This window comes from Crotalus tigris, unplaced genomic scaffold, assembly GCF_016545835.1.
Source record: "Crotalus tigris isolate CLP2741 ecotype Arizona unplaced genomic scaffold, ASM1654583v1 scf7180000017560.2302168, whole genome shotgun sequence".
NCBI classification, from domain to species: domain Eukaryota; kingdom Metazoa; phylum Chordata; class Lepidosauria; order Squamata; family Viperidae; genus Crotalus; species Crotalus tigris.
Window position 1 is genome coordinate 1,463,604 of NW_024096474.1, and position 16,143 is coordinate 1,479,746.

At 37.8% G+C, this 16,143-nt stretch overlaps 1 protein-coding gene across 1 annotated transcript in view; it reads right to left on the reverse strand.

The window, feature by feature from the left end:
- The window catches only part of TNR (tenascin R), a 578,617-nt gene that overhangs the window by 480,102 nt on the left and 82,372 nt on the right, over window positions 1-16,143 (reverse strand). The window lies entirely within an intron of this gene.

Sequence of the window (16,143 nt, forward strand, 5' to 3'; positions counted from 1 at the left end):
CTATTTTCTGGGTTGTTAGTTCCTTTGTAAATTTAGGTTAGAAAATTGTTCTTTTATCTCCTTTGTGTTATTTCTAGTCTCATCATGAGCTAAAGCAATGGTCTCTTGTATTGATTTCAACATGGAGAGAATTTCTTTCTGATTTTCATCCATATTTTCTTGGTGGTATAACAAACTGAAGACTTTGGGGACAGGTATTAGAGATGTTTTTTACCATTTAAAGCTGAGTATGGGACATCCATTTCATTTTTTGTAGATGGTCTTCATAATAAAAATTGTTCATCAATCAAAGATTTGTAATCCAAAATATTCTATCATCTCAAGCAATGATGTGTGTTTCTCCTGCAGGGAAATAGTTCCACAACACAGTTCTAAAAGTCAGTTAATATTTATATTCATAGTTCAGGCAGGCCAGTTTCAAAGTAGTTCATTATCTCTGCCACACTGATAAGCAGCCCAATTTTTCCCCTTTTCCCAGCTGCAGTCTTCAAAAGTAGAAGTTTTCAAGGACAGCAAGAGTCTTATCTAAATCTGGGCTTCAAGCCAAGTTTCCTTTAGGTATAACAAATTGCAGTGCCAAAATTCACCACTAGATGTCATTAGCGCTGTTTTCCAGCTTTTTAAATCCATACTTATATTACAAGCTTTTCAAATTTCTCTTTTTTTAAAAAAAGTCTCAAAAGCACTTTTAGTCCCCAAATTTTAAAGCAATATAAGTGTATTAATTCCAAATTAATTTCCCCCAAGTAATTAGTTCACTGCTTTTCTTTTCCTGAGGGAATGGGGTGGAAATTCCCTTTCCCTCTCTCATCAGGGAGGGCGCTTTGGGCAATTTTTTCCAGGAAGAAGTCTTAGAGTCATAAAGAGAGGATAGTGTCTCACCCTGTTTCATCCACATTGCTGAAAGGTTGCTTGTTAGTGCTTATTGTCTTCCATTGTCAGCAGCTTCTGACTGGCTACATAGTCTTTCCCTCGCCAGTTTGGAGGGATTCCTCAGATCAAACAGAAGGGCCACCACCCTCCTGTGATCCACGAGGATTCCCTCCTTGCTTGTTGTCTCTACAGGGTGGCTTTTGACCCTTTCCAGGGTCTCCAGCAGGACAAAATCAAAATCGAAAAACAGAGTCCTGTCTTCCTGCGGCCATTTCGCCACACCGTCCAACTGGAAGCCAGTAAGACCACAGTATTAAGGACAGGTTGTGGAGAAGGGTTTCTTCCAAGCTCCAGGATAGGAGAACGGATGGGCTCTCTATGGAGGAATTATTTTTACATTGATAATAAAGTGATAGCAATTTGCCCCTGATGACTTCCTTTGTGTAAACCTCCTAATAGTTCACACAGCTGATAATCAGTTTGTGATCACAAAATGCTTATCACAAAGAGTTGTTTACGTGAAGTAGTGCTCCCAGCTGAGCAGCTCTCTATGTAGCCAATATTATTTCCATGATCACCTAGCAGTTTTTCAAGCCACTACAATTGTTTCAGCTTCTTTTTCTCTCTCTCATGGTTTAGATATAAAGTTAAAAGAATCTAAAAATATATTGTAAAATTAAAAGCAAACAAATACAACTATTAAATTAATAAAAGCCTGCTAAAAACGGATGTACTGGGTACTTTAAGAATTAGATGAGTGAGAATCTAATGTATATCCCAAGGGGCTTTATTCCATTCTTCTAATGCAAGAGAATATTTGGTAGATAAGAGGGTCTCTTGACAATGGAACACCCTCAGAAGGGCTTGTCCTTTGCATATTCATATTTAGACACTTTTGCAAATAGTTGAAGCCTTCCAGATGATAAGTTCATAATAAGGATGACTATTTGAGCTGGTTGAGTGAGATGAATATAAAAATGCAACCACTGGTGTCTGCTTTAACTCATCCCTGCACAAACTGTCAGAAACTTGCTACCTATAGGAGATACAAGGAGGGGGGTTGGAGCCATTGTTGTTTCCTGGCTTGTGGCCTAAGCTGGGGGCACCAGGTTCAAGCCTCATAAAGAAAGAAGTGTTTTCTTTCTTTTGAAGAGGCAATTAGACATGCCATAAAAATCTGCCTTGGTTCCCATTGTGGGAAGAATCCAGAGAAAGAAATATTTTGGGGAATATTAAAAAGGCAGAATATATTTCCCCAAAGGAATAATGGAGAAGATATTTTAAAAGACAGAAACCAGCCCCCACCCCCTCCCCCAAGCAGAAACTAGGCAGAGGCCAGCTTTTAGAAATGCAGATGTGATAATCCTTTCAGAAAGCTTGGAGCCAGGAAGCTAGAAGCTGATGAGATTAAAAAGACAAAACCCCTAAAATCTATATCCCCCACCCAAACTTTACGGAAAGGAAACATAATAGGATTAACCCACCAAAACCAAAAGGACACACTCAGACTCAGGTCAAAGTACATGACACAGAAAATACAAAGCCTCAAACAGGAACAGGAAACAACCTCAAAAGCCCCAGAAGGTATAAAAACCCACCACTCCCAGCAACATGTGGTCAGCTGCTCCAGAGCCTTATGTCTTGTGGTTCTGCTTTTCAATAAACTCCAATCTTCTTTCTAAAACAGTCTCCATTTTGTTTATTCCCAGCTTGGACTGGACCCTGATGAAGATTTTTCTTTCAACACCATGAATCAGCTTTCTGCTTCAGATGAGATGGAGAATATGTATTAATAAAGATACAACTGCCAAAGGAACATTTATAGGTTGACTGGTGGCAGAGGACCGTTTTGTTTTGCCTCAGCAATAAAATGCTTGGGCCATGCCTCCCCATAGAAATCCTCTGCAATTCATCTGGGAATCCTTTTATGGCCTGCACATTTGAGATAGGCATCTTCTGTTAAAAGAAGGAGAGCCATAAAGAGGAGTGAGGAAATGTGGTTTTCTCCATTCCTGCAACATGCTCTCCTCCCATCAGAAAAATAGGGCACCACTTCACCCCAATGCAATGAGGTGATCTCCCATATGAAAAGTGGTGAGCCTCACAACCTCAGGGGTCCCATTTACAGAGAGGCACCCTCGCCCTAAGGTCTCTAGAGCGGCTTCTGCTTGATTTCTTGCCAGGCCATTTAAAGGGATTTTCAACGGATTACATGCTCCCACAACTGGAGTACATTTATAACAGAAAAGCAACTGCCTAAATGGGCAATGGAGAAATGATGAACTTCCTAGTCAGAAGAACATGTACTTTGGTTCCAATGAGCCTGAACTCATAGAAGAGCCTCGTAGGACATCACAACAGCACCAGCTGCAACAATATTAGTATGCTGCTCATAACCAGCCCTCTTTCCCTATTTTCAAGAAAACAAGTGGAATAATTTTGGACACAGACATGGTGATGTTCTTGATACAGAGCGATGCTCTTTCACACCCTCCCTGCAATGTCCCCATTCATTGTTATTCTCCAGCAGCGAACAAAAGTTGGATTGAACAGGGGACCCATCTGCAGACAGAAAAGAAAGAGAGTCTCTCTTCATATTACTGTCTAATGTAATAAAAGGGGCCTTTCAGATTCCTCCACCGAGGAACAAAAGAAGGAAGAAATGGGAAGCCGGAGAAAAGGAATGGGAGGGAGAGAATTTGCAAACTTAGATTCAATGGAGCTTCCTGAGGGAGAAATACCATAAAAAGCTTTGAAACGGGTGATAACTTATTAGCACTGAAACTATGTAAACCTTTTTCCCACTGTGCCGGTCCCAATACAGCAAGATTGTCAATTGATTAAAGAATTTGTAGATGACTGATTTTAAGCTCATTAGTACTTTTGAAAAAAGATACATTACTAAAGTGTCTGGGGCCTTTTTCAAACCCAGAAATAAGCGAGGTAAATTGCAAACTAATACTACTCTTGGCTTAATAAGAAATAATAATTTTAATTTATACTGTATTATGGGTATTCTGAGTACTCCAAATTTGTTGTTTTATTAATAATTTTTTAATAAATAGCAAAGCAATAATATTATTTCCATGTTGCACATGTGGAAAATGAGGTTCCTAAAATTATGGTTGGAATTTAATATGTTTGTGGCAGAGTTGCGATGCCAGTTGTTGGCTCTTCCACACATGATCTGAGTATATGATTTCTCAGAAATCATAGTGAATTAAATGGGATTCTGTTCCAGGTATATTAGAGTGCCATAGTTCTGAATATAATTGCTTACCGCATCCTTTACAATTATGCCTATTATCTTTTATGACATTGTATATATGCATTTGACACCCTAGATTTTATATGAATGTATGTGTGTATGCACTTGATATCTATCCAGAAGAAGAGTTTGTTGTTAACTAAAAGGTTACACATTAGATGATATAATAAATTTCTGGGGAAAGATGCAAGAAAAAGAGTTCTTCCATCCTCCTGCCCACTCTACTGGCAATTTTGGCTAGATTGAGATTGCTAGCACCAATGGAGAGAATGCAAGAAATTGTCATACCACTAACAAGAAGCCCAAAACCGTGAAACCATTCATTCTAATCCTGTCTTAAGCACAAAGCCAACTGAGTGACTTTGTGTCAGTCAATCTCTCTTAGCCCTAGGAAGAAGGCAATGGCAAACCATTTCTGAAAGCTTACCCCTAAAACTGCAGGGACTACCAAGCAGTCACTGGGAGTCAACAATCACTTGAAGGCACCTAAATCAATCAATCAATCAACCAATCAATCAAAATCAATCAATCATCTATCCCAGGGGGAAAATCAGTTTCAAGAGGACCTGGAGTAATTTAATTGAGTGAACTCTCTGTTCTTCTGGATTGGAAGTCAGATGATATAGAAGCTCAGCTCTGGATCATTGACCACTCTTCTTCTTCCCTCTCACTCCTGTCCAGTGTATCTATTTGCAGCTTATCCAATTCCGTGTTAAAGTGGCGCTGCAGATAATACCCTAAATATATATAGCAACCAAATGATATTTTTGTCTTTATAAAGTTGAATGCAAGCTTTTGCTTATTTTTAATTGTTTGCAAGTTTCTCTAGGAACCCTTCTTGATTGAAGAATGAAGTAAAAAAGCTTAAAATAAATTTGTTCAGACACATTCAATTTTCTGGCAACTGACACAAAAGGCCTAAAAGACTAGCCAGATTAAGTATATATTACTTAGGTGACAACCTATGTTACCTTCCCCTGCCCAGTCTCTCCCAAATGAGTTGAACTCATTCATATCATCCCAACCAGTTGACCTAAATTCTGATTCTCCTTAGCACACAACCACAGTCCACATATCTTCTCATTCTGAAACTTGATCTGAAGAATCCATCTTTCTCTTGCTCACTAAATGAAGCCCTGATAATAATCCATGCCCAATGGACTTATCCATGAGAGGGTTAGGGTTATAGTGAGATTATGTATTTTGTCTGCCTTTTTCATTTTTTTCTCACCCTCTCTGTCTCTATTACCACATTAATCTTTGTTCCTATGGTCATTGGTCTTCATTACTGAGGCAAAAAAAGAAAAAAAATAAGGAAATGACACTTTAGCAAAAGACAAGGGACAGAGGTTCACAAAAAATTAGACTATTGTTTATCAGAAATTACTGTCAGGTTAATAGGTTAGCAAATCCAGGGTAGGCTTACATATATTCTTGCATGAAATGTATGGCTTACGTACATTCTTGGGGAAGGGGGCAGGTTACAGAGTTCAAAATTCTTTCTTTCCTTTTAAATATTCCACACATATGAAACTTTTCTATAGAATGTATGGAACTTACATTCTAGATACAAAACCATACAAATAATCAAATCTCTGACTTTATCTGGTGCAACTTAGCAAGCTGAAGAATGTAAGATCCAAGTCTCAAAACCATCTTCTCTTAGCAAGATTGGGTCCCACTGGAAAAATAATGGTTCCAGCTATGGAATTGAACAGAGCTGGGCAACATTTCAGCAGCTGGGGGAACACCTTCATCTTTACAAGAGCTGTAAGGATATGGCTGATAATGAGATGATGTGTGATGAATAATGAGATTCTTTTAAAAAATCATTATGGTTTTCAGGTGTTTAATACATTCATTTTATCTCTTATTTTTAGCTCATAGGAAAAAAGACCCCACAGATAAAACTATGCCATTTTTCTGTTTAAATTTGGGATGGTATGATCTGTGTGAGCAGAAAAGCCATAAAACAGAATCTATGGGCTGTATGTTACCCATTTCTCTAAACTAAAATGCCATTAAGCTATGGCCCTGCCATTTGAGAAACAAGGCACTGGAACTAGTTTTGACCTACCTTTCCAACAATATTACAGAAATCCACTAGATCTAATATTGGGGTATGGTGAACCATGTATCTCTTGAATCTCTCTTGACTTTAGGATGCAACTGGGGTTGTGGGCCATGGTGTCTATCTGCACAGGCACTGTGCTTCTTAAGAGTGTTCAAAAAGGTTCATTCCCTTTCTTTGACCTACATGCAAACCTTCAGGCTGAGAGCCAGTCTACAGAGAGATCTAAAGAGGACTCAGCTGCTGGGCTGAATTACTGTCAATCAACTACGACCCAGGTAGAGTGGGTGGGAGGACAAGTACTTCTTTTTGTATGATACTGTTTTCTAATTCATGATTTGTTTATGTACTGTCTGGTCTCTTGAGGAATTATATAACTGTCCTCTTTCCTCCTTGTTTGCATGATACAGTAGACATTTGGAATTGGGAGATAAACCCAGTGAATCACAAATATCTTTTTCTAAACCGGCTGACACAACTGACCCCTTTCTAAATTGTTTCTTTTTCTTTCTTTTATTCTCCTGCCACTAGAGAGCTGCTCTCTTAACCACAATGCCACTGGATTATTGAAATGTTTTAAGTCATTTATGACTGATCCTTTTTAGATGATAACTTGCAAGTTTACTCATGACAACAGAAAGCTTAAAAAATGGTGATAGTCAAGCAGAAATAAGTGAGTGTGAAAAGAGGTGCAAAGGGACTTGAAGAATCCAAAAAACCAACCAACTCTGTGCCTACTGTTTATTTTCAACATAGATTGCATGCTACTATTTATAGGAAAGTTAATTTCTCCCCAGCTAAACACAGTATAATAGAGCCCATTCCCAATCTCACTGCCATCTAAGTACAAGATGCAAACAAACAGAAAATAATACAAATAAGTTGTATTTCACAATTATTCAATAGATTGATTGGTGTATGTCTTAATTCACATCTTGCAAACTGCTCTGAAATTTGGGAAAGCTGCACTGTACTCTGCAAGTACTAAAATAAGCCTGCAGTGCTATATGCGCATATCATATTGAGCACAATGAAACTTATTCTAAGGCAGGAACAGGGTTGTGCTTTGAATATATAATTAGATATCTATAAGCATTATTACAGTATAAATACTATTCAAATTCTCTATTAGTGTGTCACTTGGCTTGTTTAAAAGTGAAGATCTTTCGCTGTCTATAATTTATAATATTAATTTTTTGGACCAAGTAACTAATACAGAGAAACATATTCAACATATTAGTCTTTTTCTAACCCTTTCCTATCACTTGTCCTACAATGTCCTGAAAGAACCACTAACCCATTGCTTCATTCCTTCCCTAAATAAATAAACAACCTTGCTTGGCTTTTCCCTACTTTATAAACAGCATCCTTTTGCCATTTTATCTTGCTGTTAACCAGATATAGGGGATGCCTATATGGATGACTATGAGTACGCAGGCAGCAATATTCCTGCTTGTCTCTGTTCACCTATAGCAACCCTTGATAACCTTATGTGCAGCTTTCTGCTCCCAAGACTTATCCTTATTTTTCTTCTACAGCAAGGCCGCATAACCCAATAGAGATATTGGGGGAGGGGTGTTTCTCAGCAGGAGGCCATATGCTGAACATCCAGTCCTAAACTCCACCAACCTGATAATTGGCACTGAAAGTTAATAAAAAGTAATTCTAGCCCACTTGAAAAGCTTGAATCTTGTAAAGCATGCACAGGACTGCAACCTTGGGCCATATGCACAAGGTAAAAAAAAATCAGTAATGATGTTGTTATAACTGTCAAAATGCTATTAGCATCTAATTGGAAATTGAACAACTCATCAATCAGAAACTGGATTAAGAATATTACAGAATATTCTGACTTTCATGCGGGCAACATTCAACACTGTTAAATCTCACTGATGGAACGAAGAGTTAAGACATGTTAAAACTTTCTCCTATTAAAATAAAAAGGTAATGAAAGAGACAATGTTAAAATGGAATGTACACTTTATTAACATTAATAGTCATTAATACATTAGTTGGATTCAACAGTTAAGCTACGGGGCTAAAAATGCAGTCTTCCCTTAGGCATGAATGGGCCTTCATTTTCTCTCAGTCCATTCTGCCTTGCAGGGTTTTTGTTGTGGGGAAAATAAGAGATTACAGGAAGTTCTTGACTTACAACCGTTCAGTTACTGACAATTCAAAGTTATAACAGCACTGAAAAAAGAAGTGACTTATGACCATTTTTCACAGTTACAACTGTGCAGCATCCCCATGGTCACATGATCAAAATTCAGACACTTGGCAACTGACTCATATTTATGATAGTTTCAGTGTCCTAAGGTCATATGAGCACTTTTTGCAACCTTCTGACAAGCAAAATTAGGCTTAACAACATGTCACTAACTTAACAACTATAGTGATTCACTTAACAACTGTGGCAAGAAAGATCGCAAAATGGAGCAAAACTCACTTAACAATTGTCTCACTTAGCAACAGAAATTTGGGGCTCAATTACATCATAAGTGGAGGACTACCTGTATATATGCCACTTTGAGTTATACACAATAAAGAAAGGATATAAATCTAACAATAATAATAATAAGGTGACCAACTTTTTTACAATGAGAAGGAGGACACAAATAAATTGAAGAAAAAAATATCGTAAATAAAACATTTTATTCATTGCAACAATACAGAATACACTATAATATGATAAATGCATAATAAAAACATTTGTAACAATAACATTTTATATTGTAATTATGCTTACATGCCTATTAATTATTATTTAAATGAGTACAAAAGAAGGACTGTCCTCTCTAAATTGGTTGGTCACCTTAGTAATAACAAAATTCATAGGTAGCAAGAAGAAAGAAGGAAAGACAATCAACTTTCTGTACATCTTTGGTAGAGACAAAAGAAACATACCTTCTGCTTATCAGAAACCTGGGGTTTTTTTTTAAACCTTGGGAGAAAGCAAAAATTAAAGTCTCTCTTCCCAAATGAAACTGAAATATAAATGCCAAAGGACAGTATAACAATGTATTCCTATATATTGCAGTATCATCTGGGCCACATACCAATAGTATGAGCTAGGAGTGAATTCTCAGGAAAATATGCTGTTTTCAAAGGCTAGAGACAGAAATAAAAGCCAAGCTGATTCAAAATTAAACTGGAAACCAATTAAATTGGGGCTTTAGTTTTACTGTAATGCTGTAGTGCATGATAAAGGGTAAAACTGCAATTAAGCACAAACTTTGGAATGGAAAAACTTTGAAATAAACCAGTACATGTCCTTCAACTATAATAATTATAATCTACTATTTGCACTATAGTGGGCAGTAAAGGCAATTCATGTCTTCCCATTATAAAAATTGTGCTATCTTTGTTGGCAGCCAGAATAGGCCACCAAGGCTAAACTGTCTTCTCATTTATCTAGGGATGCATTCATTTGAGGCAATAACACAGCTGGTTTCTGTAATATAATCATGTTATGTATCTTTTTCCTTTCAGCCTCTGCAATTGGATTGCACATGTTGTAGATTGCTGGGTGCCATTTCCAAAATATAGACTACAGTATATATAGTCATTAAATGAAATTCTTTTTTCTCAATTGTGATCATCCATCCTGTGGATCTACATTAGACTTTGAATGACTGTCTGCTTTGATTCAAGTTTTTCTGTCTATTCTAGCCAAATGAACTCCTCAGAACGGTGGTAGTAGAAATATAGGCAGATGAAACTACCTTCTCTGGTGTTAGACTAGGGGTTTACTCTTGTCAGCTTAGATGGCAACACTTTTCAAGAGTGTTGGGCAGAAATATAATTTCAACCTTGCTACTGATCTCCTTTTAATTAGAAGAAAGCCAATGGTTGAAGTGGGAACCTCCTATGCATGAGGTTTGTATTCTGCCACTGAATGATGGCTCTTCATCATGGGATAAATAGGATAGACAGCATCACCACCAGATGGTTTTGTAACTGGCTGACAAATTGCACTCAACGAGTGGTCCTCAACGGAACTATATCCACATGGAAGTAAGTAAGCAGTGGGGTACCCCTAGGTTCCATTTTTAGGCCCAGTAATTCTTCAACGATTTAGATGAGGGAATAGAAGGGAAACTCATCAAATTTGCAGATGACACTAAACTAGCAGGAATAGCCAACACTCCAGAAGATAGGCTGGTGAAACCTGGCTCAATAGCAGTAACTGTGAAGGGATCTTGGAGTCCTAGTATACAATTGCTTAAATACGAGCCAGCAATGTGTGGCAGCAGCCAAAAAGGCTAATGCAATTCTAGGTTGCATTAACAGAAAGATAAAATCAAGATCACATGAACTATTAGTACCACTTTATAAAGCCTTAGTAAGACCACATATATAATATTGCATATTATAAAAAAAATGTAGAGACTTGAAAAAGTACACAAAAGAGCAACAAAGATGATTAGGGGGCTGGAGGCTAAACATATGAAGAACAGTAGTAGGAATTGGGTAGCCTAGTGAAAAGAAGGATTAGGGGCAACATGATAGCAGTGTTCCAATATTTGAGGGAGTCAACCTGTTTTCCAAAGCACCAAAAGGCAAGATGAGAAACAATTGATAAAAACTAACCAAGGAGAGAAGCAACTTAAAAGTAAGGATACATTTCCTAACAGTGAGAACAATTAACCAGTGGATCAGCTTGCCTTCAGAAGTTGTGAGTGCTCCATCACTGGAACTTTTAAGAAGAGATTGAATAGCCACTTGTCTGGAATGGTATAGGGTCTTCTGCTTGAGCAGAACTAGACTAGAAGACTAGAAGATCTCCAAGATTCCTTCCAACTCTGTTGTTCTATTCTGTTCAATTTATTTTTAGATAATAATCAAAACTAGCTTCATAGTGCAAGTTAGGTTTGTTTGTATGTTCAGGCAATAAAATTGTACTTTTGAGTCCCATTTTATGTGATTCTTTGAATATATTCTGAAATATTGTTTTTGACAGCTAAGATAGCACTTTTCTGAACTTACTAATTTAGTAACTTTTGTTGCTTAAAGGCTCCAACCTCAGAGTTTCATTGGCTAAGCCGCTCTGAGACCAAGCTGCTCAATGTCTGAATAATTGATGGAGATGTTAACTTAATCCAAGGAGACAGTTGTTATCATTTGAAAATCCTGAAATACAGAAATATGATTCCTTTTTAAAAACATTGTCTTTCAAACCCAGCTGAGATGATATACCAAGCTCTGGTTAAGGTAAAGCAATGCAAAATAAACCATGATCATAATCTTTGGTAAAACTTTCATTTTAATATAATCTGACCCATGGTCTGAGCTCAAATGATGAATCAGAATATGGACAATTGCGAATACAATTTAGAACTGTGAAAATCCTGTCATAGCCTTTACAACAAATGCTCCGGGCCCTTGTGCATATAAATTGCAAACGTCATAGGAATATAGATTAGAGATAATCATATGCTTTGCATGGCAGTCTCCTTCTCTGCCTATTTCATATTCCCCTGTGGCAGATTATGTGCAGCCAACTGGAATGCAACCAAATACAATAGCCCATGGTGCTATGAAAAATCTATTTTTACTTTATGTATGATTGCTGGTGAATTACATTTGGCTCAAGAAGTTACAAGTTTACACACACTTCTCCACTATCTTCAGTCTGATGCAAGTTGAGTCCAATAGCATATTGTATAAAAATATCCCCTTAACATATATGTTATTAGTATCCATGTTTTCAAACACTGTATACATCAGCCATAGAAATAGTTCCTAGAGCTTCAGCAGGCAGGCTATGCAACCAAGAAAATGGGTGCTCACAGTTCTGCCTTGTCCTGGCCTCTGCAGCCATTGTAGGGATTCATTGCAACAGATTGGAGGGCCAAGAAGAGAAACCGGAACAGAGAACAGCTGAGCTTCTTTTATAAAGTAGTGATGTACGGCTGCCAGCAACTTGTCTACAGTTAAACTCTTCCCTTGCATGGAGAGAAGGGGGAATGAGAATCAATCAACATGATGTGAGGTTTGAATGCTATTATGTGGACTGCCTTCTCTCCCCAGGCAGACATCAATAATCTTTCAGTGGGTCCTGTTATCTATGATCCTTCTCTTTTGATTAGACAAGAACACAGAACTACAGTATTTATGTACATTGAAACATTGGGGCAGCATTACGAATGACATTAATGTTACAAATGGGCAGGCTGTCCTATCTGAGAATCCTCTCACAGTACTACGTTTTCCCAATACCTTTTTCTTCTCAGATCTTTCTTTATCTCTGACTAATTTCTGATCTTTTTTTCTTCCCTGCATCTCTCTAGAGCAGTGGCCCCCAACCTTTTGGGTACCAGGGACCGGTTCCATGGAGAGAGATTTTTCTATGGACTGTAGGGGGTGTGGTTTCATATCCTGTGAATGGAGCTTTACTTGTTTGTGCAGCCCGGTTTCTGGCATGCCACAGACCAGTGCTGGTCCATGGACCAGAGGTTGGGGACCCCTACTCTAGAGTGCACACTCAGGTGTCTTTTGCCTGTTCCTGGTCAATTTCACTTTTTTTTCCTACTTAAATCATACCCCCCCACACACACACTCCTTTGCAGGATTTCCACCCTGAGATCTGTGACTTGATGTGACTTTTCATGATAGAATGTAGTGATTTTCATCATAAGATACATATGTTTTTTTCAACAACTATGCATTAAATAAAATACAGTTGATCGGTTTCCTGGATCTGCTCAATATCAGAAGTGAATAATATGGATTGTATCACTGTTTAATCTGGAATTTGGTCTAATTAGAATTGCACGGTCTTGATGGAAAAGATAACACAATTCTATTAGAACTGCTAATAAACATCATAGCTGGCAATATACAGGCGGCCATTTTCATTATAAAACAGCTCCAAACTCATGGTGCTGACAGAACATTGAAATTAATCCAGACACTTTAACAACTAATGATTGGTTGATTGATTGATTGATTGATTGATCAGGTGCTAGCAGATTGCTCTTGAGTTTAGAGACCACATAGATAGACCTTTTCCTGTATAATCTATCCTCATTTTTTACGTCTCTCATTGGTGCACTTGTTGTTGTTATAAAATCCATCCATCTTGCTGCCAGTCATCATCATCTTTTTTCCTTTCACTTTTATCAACATTATGAATTTCCCAAGGGAGCCACGTCTTTGCATAATGGTTCATTTCTACCTGAATAACACAAAATAGCTGCAAATATAGTCATTCCTAAATCCACTTTAATAGGACCTGTTAGTTGCATTTTTAATATCAATATCTCTCTGGATTAGAGCTAAACCATCCAATTTATCCAGTGAAATTATTAGTGTGTTATATAACAAGGAGGATGGAATTCCTGACTACATTCTTTAAGTGCTGGAAGATGGTGGTGCTTGTGGTACCAGTATCACAGATACCTGCCATGGATCAGACACACTGACTATTTCCTTTCAGAGAAACTGCATTATATAAATTGGGAACAGCACTACCTCTCTCAAGGTTCATTGGGGGGGGCAGTTTCTATGGGTAGAGTATCAGTATTACACTATCTTCATTACTGGAAGATGGTTTTTTAAAAACATTTGCACATCATTTCTTATCTGGGAAAGAAGCTGGATTGAAGAGTGGTTTATAAAATCTGCTTATAAAAGTTTCTAGCTGGTTGGATTCAGCATTGTAAAACTGCTTCAATTTCCACTGTATTCTGCATTGTCTTGCTATCTGAATTTTTAATTCTTTCACTAGATTTGCCTTCTTGGTTTCATATTCTGATCCTGATTTTATTTGATCAGTCTTTGAAAACTCCTGGGTTTTGATTTTGGACTTATTAGAGAATATTATGATATGATTTTGTCCTCTGGATTTCAGCTGGGGCAAAAACAACACCTAGAGCAAAACTATGCCTGTTAAGGATTGTGGGTTGACTATAAGCCCCTTGTGTTGACATCAGCAGCCTGTGATCTCGCCCGATGTGAATACAGTTTGAAAAATATTCCCTTACTAGAGAGAACTGCTTCCACTGTCATCACTTGATCCCTATGCTACTCTTCTTCAGGAACAGACTTCAGGCAGTGGAGAGTTCAAGTTGGATTCTGTGTGCATAAAGGCTTATAAGGAAGACTTTTATTTCATGTGGATACCAACAATTAAAACCAAAGTAGGGCTTCAGAAGCTCTCATAATAAAAATCTCTGGTTCCAGCATTATTGCTGGAACAATATTTGTGAAAAGATGTTAGATTCTGCTTTCTACAGTATTCCTATCTATTCTAAGATCTTAACCTTGGATTTCAGGTGCTTGACCCCTGAACTCTTTCCAAAATTCACTTTGATTCTGGCATTATTTGTTGCTTCAGCTTTTGACTGGAGCTTCCTGTTTGACCTCACAGCTTCCTGGGTGATATTTTGATTCCGTTGCCTCATCGTTTCTGCTTAAAGGCATGGTGGTGAGAAAAGAAGATTCCCTTCCCCATTCCCACACAGGGCTGCTGGCACTTCTGCTTGGTGCACTGCCTTGCTCAACATCTTTTCATCACCTGCCCTAATGCAACAATCTACCTTTAACACCCATGGGCAATATTAGTAGCAGTCCTTTTCTTTGGCACCTGGCAGGTGTCAAATGACCAGATCCTACTGCCAGTATTTTACATAAATAAGTCTTAAACAAAGGCACAAACTTTTCTATAAAGCCAGCACAAAGAAGCTACATTCGCTACAAACATTTTTGTATGATGTATGTGAATAAAAACTTAACCCTCCCACTCCTCTTAAACAGGTTGCAATTTGTGAGGCTGCTGACACTTAAGCCATCCATGTCACAGCTCTTGTTATCACTGGCAATCAATATGGCCCTCAACCTTTTTCTTGAACTCAGGAGCAACACATAATGCTGATAGCATCACCCTTTCTCTCTTTCTTTCTACTGTCTTTGCCATTTCCACTGTGAGCAAGGAAAAACACAATACCACAGTTTCCTTTCTTAAAACTACTAAAAAACATGAAATAACAAGGAAAAGTCTCTCATTGAAAAGCTACACAAAAAGCAGGCTTATCATTAAGGCCACATATTAGTACTATCTGTAGTATCTTCTGTAGTATCTTCTCTTTAAAAGTTTCCACGGAACCACCCACATCTTCATCTCATCACACTATTTATAGGAATTGCTGTGAGCAACTGACGGCTTGTATTAGCATTCCTTATGCCTTCCATCGTTGTTCTGATATCTACATGGTGAAAGACAGTTTTAGGTATGTTTAATAAGAGAACCTATAATGATACATCTAATCCCTCTACCTTATTGCTGTCTTCTCACCATGAGAACAGTACTAGCACCATAGGTTCTTTCTCTACACATCCAAGATATGTCCTATACCTCCCTCTGTTGACTTCAATGCAGAAGGTTTACCAGGTAGAAAAAACAATCAGTAAAACTAAATGTATACCCAGCCAACTCCATAGGAGATTTTAAAAATCAGAAAGTTTAGGAAAAAAAAAATAAATCATTTCATCAAATTTCCCTCATAATCGTGTCAAATTCAATTTAATAGTTTTTTTTAACTATCCTAGCTAACAGGAGGAAACCCAAACTAGACTGCCACTGCCATTGTAACTATAGCATCAAGGATGACCTTTTTTAAAAAATACCTAAACAGGTTATTTGAAGGGAAATGGAAGATTTGTCTTTATTAATGTGCTTTCTTTGGCAATTTTTGGTGACCTGCAATGAGGCTGTCTTGAAGAGACTGTGAAGTAGGGCGACCTACAGTATTTGGTTCTTGCTGCGGTCATTGGTGGCTCCTCATTCTTCAGCAACAGTACCAATCTTCTGGAAAGGTTAGATGACATAATTGCCCCATGAAACAACGAGTCTATTGCCTTGGTAGAAACATCAGGGGTAGATCAACCCAAGAATTTTGCTACTTCAAAAGATGGATGAGGTAGCATC